This window comes from Astyanax mexicanus, chromosome 21 (genome assembly GCF_023375975.1).
Source record: "Astyanax mexicanus isolate ESR-SI-001 chromosome 21, AstMex3_surface, whole genome shotgun sequence".
In the NCBI taxonomy this organism is placed as follows: domain Eukaryota; kingdom Metazoa; phylum Chordata; class Actinopteri; order Characiformes; family Acestrorhamphidae; genus Astyanax; species Astyanax mexicanus.
In genome coordinates, this window is record NC_064428.1 from 387,238 (window position 1) to 400,932 (window position 13,695).

Here is a 13,695-nt window from a genome sequence, read left to right on the forward strand (position 1 = left end):
TCGAAAATGGTTGTGTCGTTTGATGCATCTCGTCGTCCTGAACGTGTAGATATAATTTTTGTGACGATGGGACGTACGGTTTAGCCAAAAAACGTGAAAAAACACTTTGGGTATCCGAATACGCTTTGGTGATCCTAGTCCTAACAACATTTTTTTCAAAAAAACAACAATTTTTTAAATAAAAACATTGTTAGGGCTGATATCACCAAAGAGTGTGGGATCACCAAAATGCTTTATTGGGGTTTTCTGCTCAACCGTACGTCTGATCGGCACCAAACTCGTCGTGCCGGGTCGCTGCACCGAGCCGCACCAAATGACCAAATAGTTTTGGGTTTAACCCTTTGCTGTCCGAGAAAAATACACTTAGACGTATCTGCTTAGGAGAATGTTTCTGATCAAAAATGGTTGTCATTTATGTCAATAAGACATAAGGTTTGGCCTAAACAATGACATATTGAATAAATAATACCTAATTGCCTTAATTATATATATATAGTTAAACAAAAAGGGGCAAAGACTTAGAATTACAATTAACTTTCCCCCTTGGACCATACAGGACATATTGACAAACACATCGAACTTATTTACATTCTTTGTAGTGGTATGAACCTTCAATAAAGAGACTTTCATTAAGCATTCAAAATATTTATTCAACAATAAGCAGCAAACAAACAGAGTTGCTTTAAAAGTGAAAAGATTGAAACACAATTGAAACGTCAAGAAATTCAAAGGGGAAAAAACACACAATTACAAACAATTAAACCCTATTGTAAGGGGCCGCCCGCGCCGTGGTCTTCCCACCACTAGAGGGAGGCCACGCTCTAAGCCAAGTGGTAATCAGCGTGATTAACAACAGCTGGTGTCACTACCTTATAAGGGCTTCCTTCCGGTTCCTCGGCGCAGAGTCTTGAGTATTCCTGTCAGAAAGCAAGACCACGCCGGTTTTCCTAGCGATCTCCTTAGAGTGGCCAAGTGGCTCTCTTTTTCTCTTCACCTCTATGAGAACAGTGTATACTGGGCTCAGTTCACAGAGGTTCTCTTTATTCCTTCTTTTTCTCTTCACCTCTATGGGAACAGTGTATACTGGGCTCAGTTCACAGAGGTTCTCTTTATTTCTTTCGGAGCTACCTGCTTCGCTTTAATCACTCCACCTCGTTGGTCGTGTCACCACGAGGCTGTCTTTCTTTTTTTTCTCTCTCTCACTTTCGTCACAAAAAAAAAAAAAAAAAAAAAAAAAAAAAAAAAAAAAAAAAAAAAAAAAAAAAACTTTCTATCGTTTCTAGCGACCAGAGGGGGAAACCTTTTCCCTTCTAACTTCGCTTACCTTTTTTATGTAGCCTTTATTGGTTGGTTCTCACAGTTTACAAATCATTAATCCTGCTATAATTATTATTATTATTTTCTTTCACTTCGTTTACTTTGCTCGCGCTCCGCTTGCCGCGAGTCATTTAGTTCTTTCCAGCGCTGACGTCATCGGCTCGTCCCCGGTGGCGCAGTGTGTAGGCCGGGGTCTCTGTGCCTCAGAGCCCATTCTCGCAGGTGTTCAAACCCCGCTCTCCGCGACTTTTATTTTTAACTTTTTCAAACCTTATACTGTCGCTTTGTGTCTTCATTTCTTTCATTTCGCCACAGTAAAACAGTGCTTTCTACTCTTACACTTTAGTTTGTTTAATTATTCGGTGTTCTATACCCTGCCCCCAGTGTTAAAGCACCTACAGTCACTAATCGCTCATAGCCCTCTATAGTGTTGTGGTCTACTCATTGGCCCTTCACACAAACGGTCTGGGTTCAAATCCAGCTCAATGCAATTCTCCCATATTTGCTTTTGAGTTCATCCTGGTGCTATATTTCACCAGGTTAAATACAATCTGAGACAGCTATCTGGATCTTACCTTTAGGGTAGCTGTCTCATTACACCTATGTCAAACGGTTGAAAAGCTATTTACAATAACACTAACAAAAAATGAAACATAGGCAATTGTAACCTTTGAAAAGTATATATTAACTAGAAGGTGGCAGAGGGTGGGAACTGAGTGAATGTGCCATCAGTCTGCTCCTCCTCCTTGCTTGTGAGTGAAAGTGGCTGGGGGCTGACAACTTGGGAGGCATCGAGAGAGGAGTCCTCCTCCGGCGGGGTTGAGTGTGCGAGTGGCTGGGGGTTGAATTGTGAGGGTTGGAGACAGGAATGCCGCGTGTCCTCCTCCTACTGAGTTGAGCATGCCAGTGGCTGGGGATTGAATTGGGAGAAGGGGAGACGGGAATCCTCCATGTCTTGCTCCTCGCTTGAGAACCTACATGGTGGGTGGGTCCCGGAGAAGGAGTGGATAGGGTCATCCTCCATGTCGTCCTTGTCGCTTGAAAACCCAAGTGGAGGGGGGGTGACGTTAGAGGCATGGACAGTAGAATCCTCCTCCATGCGCTCCTCCTCGCCTGATACTGGGAGTGATGTACCGCTTGAGGAGGAGTTGGTAGGGCTGTATTGAACCAAAGACACTTGCATCTGGAGTGGCGGCATCTGTTCTTCTGTCACAGGAACCGGCGTATGGCTGGAGGATTGGGCTGGGAACGTGTCCAGTTGGGTGAATTGTTGACCCTAAAATACACACACACACACACACACACACACACACAAACAAACAAACAAATCAACAAAACAAATTAGAATTACATTAAACAACCTCAAGAAGTTATTGTGACTGTAAAACCTAACTGTGAAAACGAAGACTTACGTGGCACTGCGGGGACTTGGGTGAGTGAGAGGAGGTACCGGCCTCGTCAAACAGACACCTCTTGGCCTTCTGGGAGCATGGCAATTGTCTAGGGCTGGCGGCTGCGGTCTTGGCATCCATTGGAGTGAGGGGGGGTGCAGAGTAGGGGGGCGGGGACCTCGGGAAGGTCATCTCGTCGGGACTGGAACCAACCTGCAACACACGCACCTCTGCCGCCTCTGCCGCTGTGTTTTGAGTCTTGTAAAACTTAAAGGCCACGGCCTCAGAGTGGCACATGGCGCGGTGTACACGTTCTCTCTTTTTGGGGCTGATGTCCTTTGTCTGAGTAAAAAAACATATTGTTAAATACGAACTTTGATAGCACCTTATTCCCTCATAAACAATAATAAAAAACAAAAACGAAATGTGTACTTACGTAATGAACGAGGGATGTCCGGACGTTCCGGAACGTGTAATGCCCTCCAAACCCCATCCGTCTCCACTCTAACTGAAAAAGTTCCAATAACTTTTTGCACTGCCCCCCAGCTCGACTAAAGAAAAAGTAAGCGCACCGCAGAAATTATGACGAATGTCCAAGAGCTGCTTGAACCATGAGTACTCCTCCTGGTTGACCGAAAGCTGCGCAAATCCATACGTGGAGGCAGACTTGTGGCTGCTGACCTGTAAATAGGAGAGGGGAGAGAAAGAGAGAGAGAAAGAGAGAGAGAATAATAATAAAATAAAACATTAACAAAACAAGAAAAAACCAAAACAAAGCAAAACACAACAACAAAACATTTATCAAATAACCACTTAATAACCAATGCAAAACCTGTTGACCCCTGATCATCATAACAACACTCACCTCAATGATGGCGTGCCAAAAGGCCAAAAGGCCGAAAACCTGCTCCAGCAAATCCCAGGCAGGGACAGTTTCCAAGGCCCCTGTGAGGAGAAAAAGGAATGAATGACATTGTCTTACAGACACAACTTGTTTTTTTTTGTTGTGATTACGGTGTACTTACTGATCTTGTTGGGGAGAATCTTTCTAACCTCTCTGCGGAATGCACAGTTGTCTTGCTTCGGCATGATGTTCTCTGAGGAACAAAAAACAAACAGCAGGGGGCTCATTATTGCATATGTTTTCACTTCATATCGTTGCATTGCACATAGTTTCATTGCATATAGTTTCATTGCCTATCGATAATTACTAGACAAAGCCTTGCGAACTCTCTGCCGATGGAGGACAACATCAGTGGAGAGGTCTTTCAGCCGGCATTCCACCTCCACAAGGAGCCTCCTTAAGTCAACTCCAGACAGTTTGGTGTCCCTCTGAGACATGTGCCCCATATACCTAAAGACCTTCTTCAAGTTCAACAGGTTGATGCGGAGAGTTGTGGGCTTCATCCCATCGTCCTGTAGCACTTTTACGAAGCTAGAAACAAATAAACAAACAAACAAACAAACAGACAAACAAACAGAGCAAAACAAAACACCATAAACACATCTCATTTAACAACACCAAATATACAAGACTTACACATCCAAGATAATTTACAAATAAAACAGTACATAAAACCTACTTGGAAATGCACCTAACATCCCTTAAAAAGGAAAAATTCCCTTTTAGGAGTTTGCCCTCTCCAGCGTGGATAATGAAACGACGGACATGGGAGACGATCATCTTGGCATTTTCCAGTTTCTTCGCCGAAGGGTAACAACCAGAGCAAAATGATTTAAATTCGCTGAGAACCCTTTCTGTAAAACAATGATTTCAGGAAATAAAAACATGGTTTAAAGTATGTTTAAAGCATTTCTCATTGTTTTATAGCCTTCTGTATTAAATTGAATGATTGTATTTCATGTTGTTGTTTTGCTAATGTTTTGCTTTGTGCTTTTTGAGTATTTTTGAGTGCTTTTGAGTATTTTGAAAAGCGCTATATAAATAAAATGTATTATTATTGTATTATAAAAAACTGTACTTACCGTACACAGGGTTATCAGACTTCCTGAAAACTTCCCTGCGAGAAAATTTCTTGCGAAGTGACAAAGTGGGAGTGTCTAAGAACATGGCCACGTACTTCGCCAGCTCGGCAGCCTTACTCACACACTGGGGATTGTTACAATCCCCAGTGCTCTTCTTACGGAGCTCCTGACGAAGGAACCTCTTTTCTCGCAAGCAGTGTTCATTTTTGCATTCCAACGAGCAGCTCGCCCCAACATCCTCCTGCTGCTGCTGATCCTCCTCCTCCTGCTGCTGTTCTCCCTGCAGTTTCTGCTGCTTCTGATCCTCCTTCTCCTGCTCGGGCTGCTGCTGCTGCTGCTGGGTGTTAGGGTCAGGAGATACTAGACGTGGGTTTGGTTTAATTACAGACACAGGTGTGCTGGGTTGGGATGAAAATCTGAGGGGGCTGTTTTGCCCGATGTCTAAATAGGTGGCCATTGCTATGTCAGGCTTCCTTGCCCTGAGCTTGGCAAGTTGGTTGATTACGTAATTTCTCTTGGCAGTGGCCAAGTGGTGGTTCAAAATAGCAGGCTGGAAAAACAAAAAAATAATAAAAAAGGGACATTGTAACTGAGTCAGTTTGTGCCCATTGGTAATATGTATTTTTAAATCACATCCAATAAAATTCACATGCTACAAAAGCAAGGAAAGTTACCGGAATGTCGCCGTGCACATCAGCATGGTGACGGTCCAGCCTTTTCACTTTTTTGTTGCACCCCGGAACCAAACACAAGAACACTCCTTTCACACTAAACAAAACAAAAACAAATCAGAAAACAAAAATAACATTTTAAATACTACATACAAATGAAATATATTTTAAAACATTAACTTAATACTGTTTTTAGACCTAGTTTTAAACATGGTTTTCATGCTGTTAAAATGTATTTAACAAGTTATTACCGTCCGCTTGACATCTGCAACAGCAGCATTTTTTCTTCCTGGTTAGCCACACCGTGGAATTTTGTGAGGTGCTGCGGCAGGTTAGAGTAGGTTGCCCTGCAGACAGGGCAAACCTGGCTGCGAGCAGACATTCTAAATGGAGAGAAAACAAGTCACAGTTATGACAAAATATCACATGGATGTCACTGGATCACCAAAACGTCACAGGCAAACATTTCAAACAGACTCCCCCTTTAATAATCAAGAAAAGGTTAGCAATAACATAGCAAACATGTTTCTGCATCACAAAAATGTCATGAACAAACATTGCAAACAGACACACATCCTTTTGTAATATTATAAACATTTATAAATGCATTAAATTATGGCAGATTGCTGTGAGAAACATGGCAGAGCGCACTATTGAGCGAAATATCACCGTGAATCAAGCACCAGACCCATGCCCCCTCCACGTGCGCGCGCTGGTTTAATGGCCACCTGTGCGCAAAATATGACAGAGCGCACAGTTGTGCGAAAAATCACCGTCAATCACGCACCAGACCCATGCCCCCGCCACGTGCACGCGCTGCTTTAACGGCCATCTAACGCACCCGGCCCTGCGCGGCGCGGGCGATGTTTTAACGGCCACCTAACGCACCCGGCCCTGCGCGGCAAAATATCACAACCACCTCCGTCAAGCCTCCTCACCCTCTGAGCATGACTCAACAGGAAGCAGAGGAAACAGCAAACCAATTAACCTTCAAGCAATTAACCTTCAAACAAGTGGAATTTTACTCATTCTAGGGTTAGTTTAATATTATTTTGTTTTTTTACTGGCCAAACTGTAACTAATCAGGTAATAAGAAAATATTATTATTATTATTTTTTTTTATTATTATTATTTTTTTTCAATAGTTATGGCTTTTTTCATCAAAGAGTGTCAGATAATGAAAGTGTTTTTTTTGGGTTTTCCGTTAGGTCTGATCGGCACCAAAACTTGTGAAATGTAAAAACTATTTAGAATAAATTGAGGCCCCTCCTACATTTTCAAATTTCCATGGGAAAAATTAAAGGTTTTGGGCCGTATTTTGGAGACCTTTTGACCTAGACACACCAAATTTGGTGGTCTGATTCGGATAAAAAACAATAAAAAAAACACATTGTTAGGGCTGATATCACCAAAGCGTGTGGGATCACCAAAATGCTTTATTGCGGTTTTCCGCTCAACCGTACGTCTGATCGGCACCAAACTCCTTGTGCCGGGTCGCTGCACCGAGCCGCACCAAATGACCAAATAGTTTCGGGTTTAACGCTTGTGATGGAAGGTGTTTATTGAAATGATTCATAATCAATGACGTGTGATGATTCATAGACAATGACGACTATTAATGATATTACTTTTTGTTCTATGTGATGATAATGTGTACTGAACTGAACATTTTACCCTCAGTAAGCATCTCTGAAATGCTGAGTGAGTAGTATGTGTCTGTGTGTGTGTGTGTGTTAAAGGAATGTACGTCACAGCTGTCGTATCTACAAGCCTGGCGCCAGAGCCACCTCCCTCTCCTGCTTGCAGTATTTTTGAGAACCAGCCTGAGATGCTCACTAAGGGATTATGTCATATCACATGTCAGAAGAAGTTGACGTGTCACAATGGTGGCACTGTGCCCATAATTGGGAAGTAAGGGATGGGAGGATCTAAAAGGTATAAAGAGAGCATGGCACTCTTGCAAGGCAGGAGTTCACTCTGTATTCATTACGTGTGGCTTCTCAATAAATCTTGTTACTCATTCTGATCAAGACTCAGAGACTCTGCAGTTTCTTTCGTCCTGTCATTATTTTCCACCACAATTTGGCGTCACGGAACAGGATGAGCATGGTCTTGCGGCGGAGGGGGAGAGACTAGCACCTGCCGAGGACGCTCTCCAGCAAAACAGCTGGGCCCCAGAAGCAAGGGAAAATTCCACAGAATAAAGGACGAAGTACCGCGGGGGCAGGTGCGGCCTCTCCCCCCCATTCGCAAATCCAGGCCTCATCAACAAAACATTGGTGGTGAGTGACAGGTTAACTAATTTACTCATTAAGGAAATTTAAATGTAAACAATTGTTCTTAAATTAATTTACTCCCCTCCATCCTTCCTTCAGCACTCCGCCCTGGACAGTGAATAGTTACATGACGGTGTACAAGACTAGCCTGGTCATAGCGAGGCCTTTATTGATGTATGTAAATATATCTTTAAAGTAAAGAGAAGACTAGCCTGGTCGTGAGGCCTCTATTGATAGACGTGTCATTAGAGTATAGGTCCCGGGACCGTGGGGAGGAGTGCATAAATAATACTATAATAGTACAGGGTACTGATTGTGTATTAAGCAGGGATAGAAGAAGGAAGGTGAGACGTGATTATTGGGGCTAAATTACTCTGAGTCATTAAAATCGAATGAGAGAACAAAATGGGATCCCAAGTAACTAAAGAATTGAAATTTAATCCAAAAATTCATGACGCAGCTCTTTTCAATCAAATGAGCCAAGACTATATGTGTATGTCTGTGTGTGTGTGTTTATGTAGTGTTGTTCAAAGGTTTGGAATCATTAGCATATTAACCCAGTATACATATATTAAAGTAGGGCAGAATATTGAGCCATGCTGGAACTGTTCAATGTAACATGTTTCATTATCTTTATGGAAAATGCTGTAGAATTCTGAGGATGACAGTTTAGTGAATATGTGAGACAGCTTCATGTTTGAGTAGTAGTGATGAGTTATGTACAAATGTCCACATTGTGAAAGTCATCCCTGATTGAAACAGAAAAGAGATGAGGATTCCAGGCTTTTGATACAATGTGTGTGTGTGTGTTTCTGCGTGTGTTGAATAAAGCAGTGAGAGAGATAGACAAAACATCTCTTCTCTGCTATCTTCTATCACATTTGGTGTGTGTGTGTGTGTGTGTGTGTCTGTGTGTGTGTGTAAGTGTGTATGTTTCTAACATTTGTCTCTGATATTCTGTAAGCGAATCTAATGATGAATATAATGTGTGTGTGGCTGTGTCAGAATCGCTCCCTATTCCAGAAATAGTGCACTATATAGTGTAAAACCATTTTTGCAATACTGTTTAAAACCGCAGCAGTACATTCTGTTCCCTATATAGTTCACTATGAAAAAACCTAATGCATCACAAAATTTAGAAATTCCAAAATATACTATAATGCAATGCAGTGCTGTTGTATTAGACGTCCTCAGAGCAGGACAAACATGCTTTATTGTTTGGTTGTTCCATAATTCGTTTAGTAAATAGAAAATGCTACATAGTGAAAGAGTTAATGAGTGAGCCATTCTGAACACAGCTTCTGTCTTCATGTGGTTTAGGCCTTTTCTATTCTTATTCTTTTCTTATTGAGACTGACTTCAGCTCAGTCTCAGCTGAATGAGATTTAAAGAATACACATATCTAATTTCTCTAGTGGTTCTCATGTATCTCAGTCTATGCTGATCTTTTGATTCTCTTAATGAGGATAGTAGATTTTAGAAACCAGTAAGAAAAGACCTTACTTTCTTTGGAAAGGTTTAATTTGACAAACTTAATATTGTATCTATTACGAGCTGCAGTGAATTGGGTCTCTCTTTCTGACTTTTAAACAAGGAGACATCAGATGTTTTTTTTAAAAAAAAAAAAAAAAAAAAAAAAAATGGAGCTTTTTGTTTTGCTTTCCATATGTTTTCTATTTCTCGCAATGAAGAACTTGCTTGCATATTCTTGGCTATATTTTGAGTCCCCATCAGAGCACAACAATATAATGTTAATGTTTATACAGTTTAGAAATATCAAGCATCGTTTGGCTGGAAATAATTTTTGTTTTAGTTATTTCATGAGGCTAAACAATTTTTAACCATGTTAGAATTCCTTTCAGGATTTCTTTTTTATTATTATTTTTTTTTCTTTTAAGGTTTTTTTTGGAGGGATTTTTCTCTTTTGACTGATTGTTGCTCAGTGCTGTTTTCTGGGTGTTTGAGAAGGCGGGGGTGGTGCTCATCACAGGAGTTTTGACCCTCAGAGACAGGGTACTCTGCAACAGTACTGTGAACATCATCTGAACCAGAGCACTTCATGAGGAGAGTCTCAGATGAGAGACTGTGTTTGGTCCAGCTGTCGGTCGATGGCTGGACTGCGTCTTCACCGGACCTGCTGTGATTGAAATGTTACAGCACTGGTCCAGGAAACTGGTTTCAGATCTGGAAGAACTGAGCGATCAGAGACCGCTTCAGACAGCACCTGCTCAACCATCAACACCACCCACCCCCAGCAGCCAATCAGCCCAGTGGATCCACCCCTCAGCCTGAGCCAGCAACAGAGACGTGAGACCAGATTTTTTATTTTTATGCCTGTTTACTTTTTTTCCATTAAAAGGAGTGATTTTATTTAATTTTTTGATGTTTATGCCTCATGTAGAAAATGTTTGGTTAAACTTTAAATCTGGTGGTGACTCAAATTATGACTGTTTTACCTTTCTTTTTAAGAAAAAAAAAAGGGAGGTTTTAGCTTTTTTTTGTTTCTCTTTTAAATAGTGTTTCTCATCAAAAACTTTGATGAATTAAAAATAATATCTAGTTCAGGGAAAAAATCTTTAATTTCATTGTAAACAGTAGCCAAACATGGTTGCTGGGCAGATTAATACATTAGAGGCCTATCACACATTGGCCCTCAATTTTCACTGGAAAGTTTTTTTTTTTTTTTTTTAGGTTTACATTATGTAATTTATGTTGCCTAATGACTATGATTTGTATAAAACATTTTTAATAACAATCATCTCCATTAAGGCTTATGTAAGGGAAGTTGTTTACTGGCTTTTGACAAAATTAATACATATAAACTCAGATGTAGTTGTAACTAGCTAAAGTAACCAAGCATGCTGGCTTAAATAAAAATCAACCATTTAAAATCTTATTAATACATCAATGTAGACTATCAACTACAAAAAGAGCTTTGCTTGCTCCAAAAGTTTTTAAAAAAAAATATATATAGGGTAAGATAGAAATCTTCCTCTTATATGTGCATTAATATTAATGCTAAATTAATTCAATATATATAATAATAACTAGCTTGCTAAACCACCAGCTAACAGTCTTGCAACTATGCCAAACAAGTGAAACTTAAATATGTTTTTATTTTTTGCAATTAATTTACAGGTAGCACAGTTCGCAAAAATATATATTGGAACTGAACAAGGAAAATAAATATTAGGCCAATAACTTCAAACAGGACCATTGCAGCTCATAGCTTCAAAATCACTGTCATAGGAACTAGTTAGTCTAAACTTAGGTGGACCATGCCTACAACAGCTTGTGGACACAACTCCACACACATTTAAATTCTAACATCAGCCAAATGTTTTTAGACTCAAGTTAACAGATGGAAAATAAGTTTACAAAGGATATAGAGGAAATGCACTGACTGCATCATACTCATCAGTGTTTTGGAAGAACTGAACTCTCTACTCAATAACTAAAATAAAAAGGGGGTGTTTTATGCTCTTTGTGTGTTCGCCCTCAAATAACAGCACTAATCAGACTAAATATTCTGAACAATGCTTTAAGGATTTCTGAGTATGTGTAAAGTTGAGGATTGTTTGTCTACAGATTGGCATTAAGAATTTTGGCACATAACAAACTATTTTAAAATAAATAAAACTAAGATTAATCTGAAGTGCACAAATAAGTTTTAGATGTGCTTCAAAGGAAGAACTGGGTGATCCCTGATGGATATAAACTGATAGAGAGTTACAAATCTTTGGTGCATAAATACAGAATGCAACGCTAAATGTTCTCAACAAATGAGCTGGAATTGTCGATCTGTCAGGAGTCCTGATATATACTTAGCTGCTAAGCCATTAAGAGATTTTTACACTTTTTACACTAAATGAATATTAAAATCCAATCTAAATAATCTTCTCTCGTTTTTATGTGTGTGAGTTAGAACTGTAGCTGCAGCATTTTGACCACGATGCAATTTGTAAATTGTAGAGAATAATAATTGTAATCCAGAGAATAATGCATTACAATACTCTAATCAAAACAAAGGTGTAGATCAGCTTCTCAGCATCTAGTGTAAGAAAATGTCTAATTAATGTATAAAAAATATATACATTATTGTGGTTGAAGATTAAATTAGACAATGTGAAAGGTTAAAAGAAAATAAGAAGGCATTTGATAAATAAATGTTGAGACTATGTATTCTATAGTCTAGAGCGAAAACAGTGACAATGTTGAAAAACATTGACTTGATTTTAACACTTTTAAACTTCATGTTGTAATTCTGGAAAAAAAAAAAAGAGAAAGTTAATGTAGTAAAATTTGTTTATGAATCTTCTCAGATCCATGGTGGGCATGACGAGGCAGGGAGAGTCCGGCGTGGGGACTGGTGTGCAATAGGCCCCAGCATGTCCACAGCTGAGATGAAGAAACACTTGTTCTCATGCTCTGTATGCGGACACTTGTCATTACTCCCGGGGCTTCTTAGGCGTTATGTAGACCATCATGGAATCTTGGATGATTCCATTTGGTCTAGAAGGGGGGAGTGAAGGGTATGATTGGAGATAACCACACCTTCACACTCTTATTCTTAAATGTTTTATACATTTATATATACAGTTATTATTTTTACTGTTCACATTATAATTCACTTAATAACCTTATGATCTCTGCTCTCTTTTTAACTGTCACTATGACAAGGCTTTGGAGGTTGTTTTTACTTTTTCAGGAATCAGGAAGGTCAGAGTGTTTTCATCAACAATGAGAGCTGTGAGGAGAACGTGACCCTGAGTGGCAGAGAAGCTTCACTGCTGTTCTGCTGTTCTGGGACCAGTGCATATGAACTAGGAGACAACAAGTTATCTGAGTGAAGTGCTGGAAACCTCTCCTCAGATAGCCAGAAGATCTTTCCATCCACTCTTTTCCTCTGTCTCATCTTCTCACAGACTTTAGGACACTTAAGGACTGTCTGCTGTGTTCATGAAGCACACAGTGCTGAACAACATCATGATAAGAACTTGTTGCTCAGACAGGCTGGAGCTAATCACGTCATTAAAACTGGACAACATGCTGTTAACTGGACTCTGCTGACGTAATCATATTGATAAGTTCTGTACAATCACATGTCATTTGCAAAATGTATAACTGCTTGGATGAAGTATGAGGAATTCTCTCTGGCCCTCGACTGGCTTTAGTTTATTTCTTTCTTTCTCTCTCTCTCTCTCTCTCTCTCTCTCTCTCTCTCTCTCTCTCTCTCTCTCTCTCTCTCTCTCTCTCGCGAATGTGTTGACCTATCGAGATTTTATTTGTTGATGTACTTTTACTCTTTTCTAATATATATCTATTAATTTTTGTTCCGCCATATGCAGAAGAAAGGCCAGTTCCTGCAAGTTACAGTAGATACAATAGAGTTAGATACTGCATTTGGGCTGGACCGTTTGTTTAATGAAGATAAAGAAAATTAGCTGTAAAAAGAAAATTTCATTATTGATTCAGAATCAAAGGGGGGAGTGTGATGGAAGGTGTTTATTGAAATGATTCATAATCAATGACGTGTGATGATTCATAGACAATGACGACTATTAATGATATTACTTTTTGTTCTATGTGATGATAATGTGTACTGAACTGAACATTTTACCCTCAGTAAGCATCTCTGAAATGCTGAGTGAGAGTTTTCTCTATCTGGCGCCAGCAGTATGTGTCTGTGTGTGTGTGTGTGTTAAAGGAATGTACGTCACAGCTGTCGTATCTACAAGCCTGGCGCCAGAGCCACCTCCCTCTCCTGCTTGCAGTATTTTTGAGAACCAGCCTGAGATGCTCACTAAGGGATTATGTCATATCACATGTCAGAAGAAGTTGACGTGTCACAATGGTGGCACTGTGCCCATAATTGGGAAGTAAGGGATGGGAGGATCTAAAAGGTATAAAGAGAGCATGGCACTCTTGCAAGGCAGGAGTTCACTCTGTATTCATTACGTGTGGCTTCTCAATAAATCTTGTTACTCATTCTGATCAAGACTCAGAGACTCTGAATATTTCTTTCTTCCTGTCATTATTTTCCACCACACGCTT

General features: G+C 40.0%; 1 long non-coding RNA gene across 1 annotated transcript; it reads right to left on the reverse strand.

The window, feature by feature from the left end:
- Positions 1–6,908: 6,908 nt before the first annotated feature.
- On the reverse strand, positions 6,909–13,445 carry LOC125785642 (uncharacterized). Its single transcript, XR_007427953.1, has 2 exons — positions 13,262–13,445; positions 6,909–7,040 (listed from the first exon to the last, which is right to left on the reverse strand). It is a non-coding gene; the product is annotated as an uncharacterized LOC125785642 (long non-coding RNA).
- Positions 13,446–13,695: the final 250 nt, after the last annotated feature.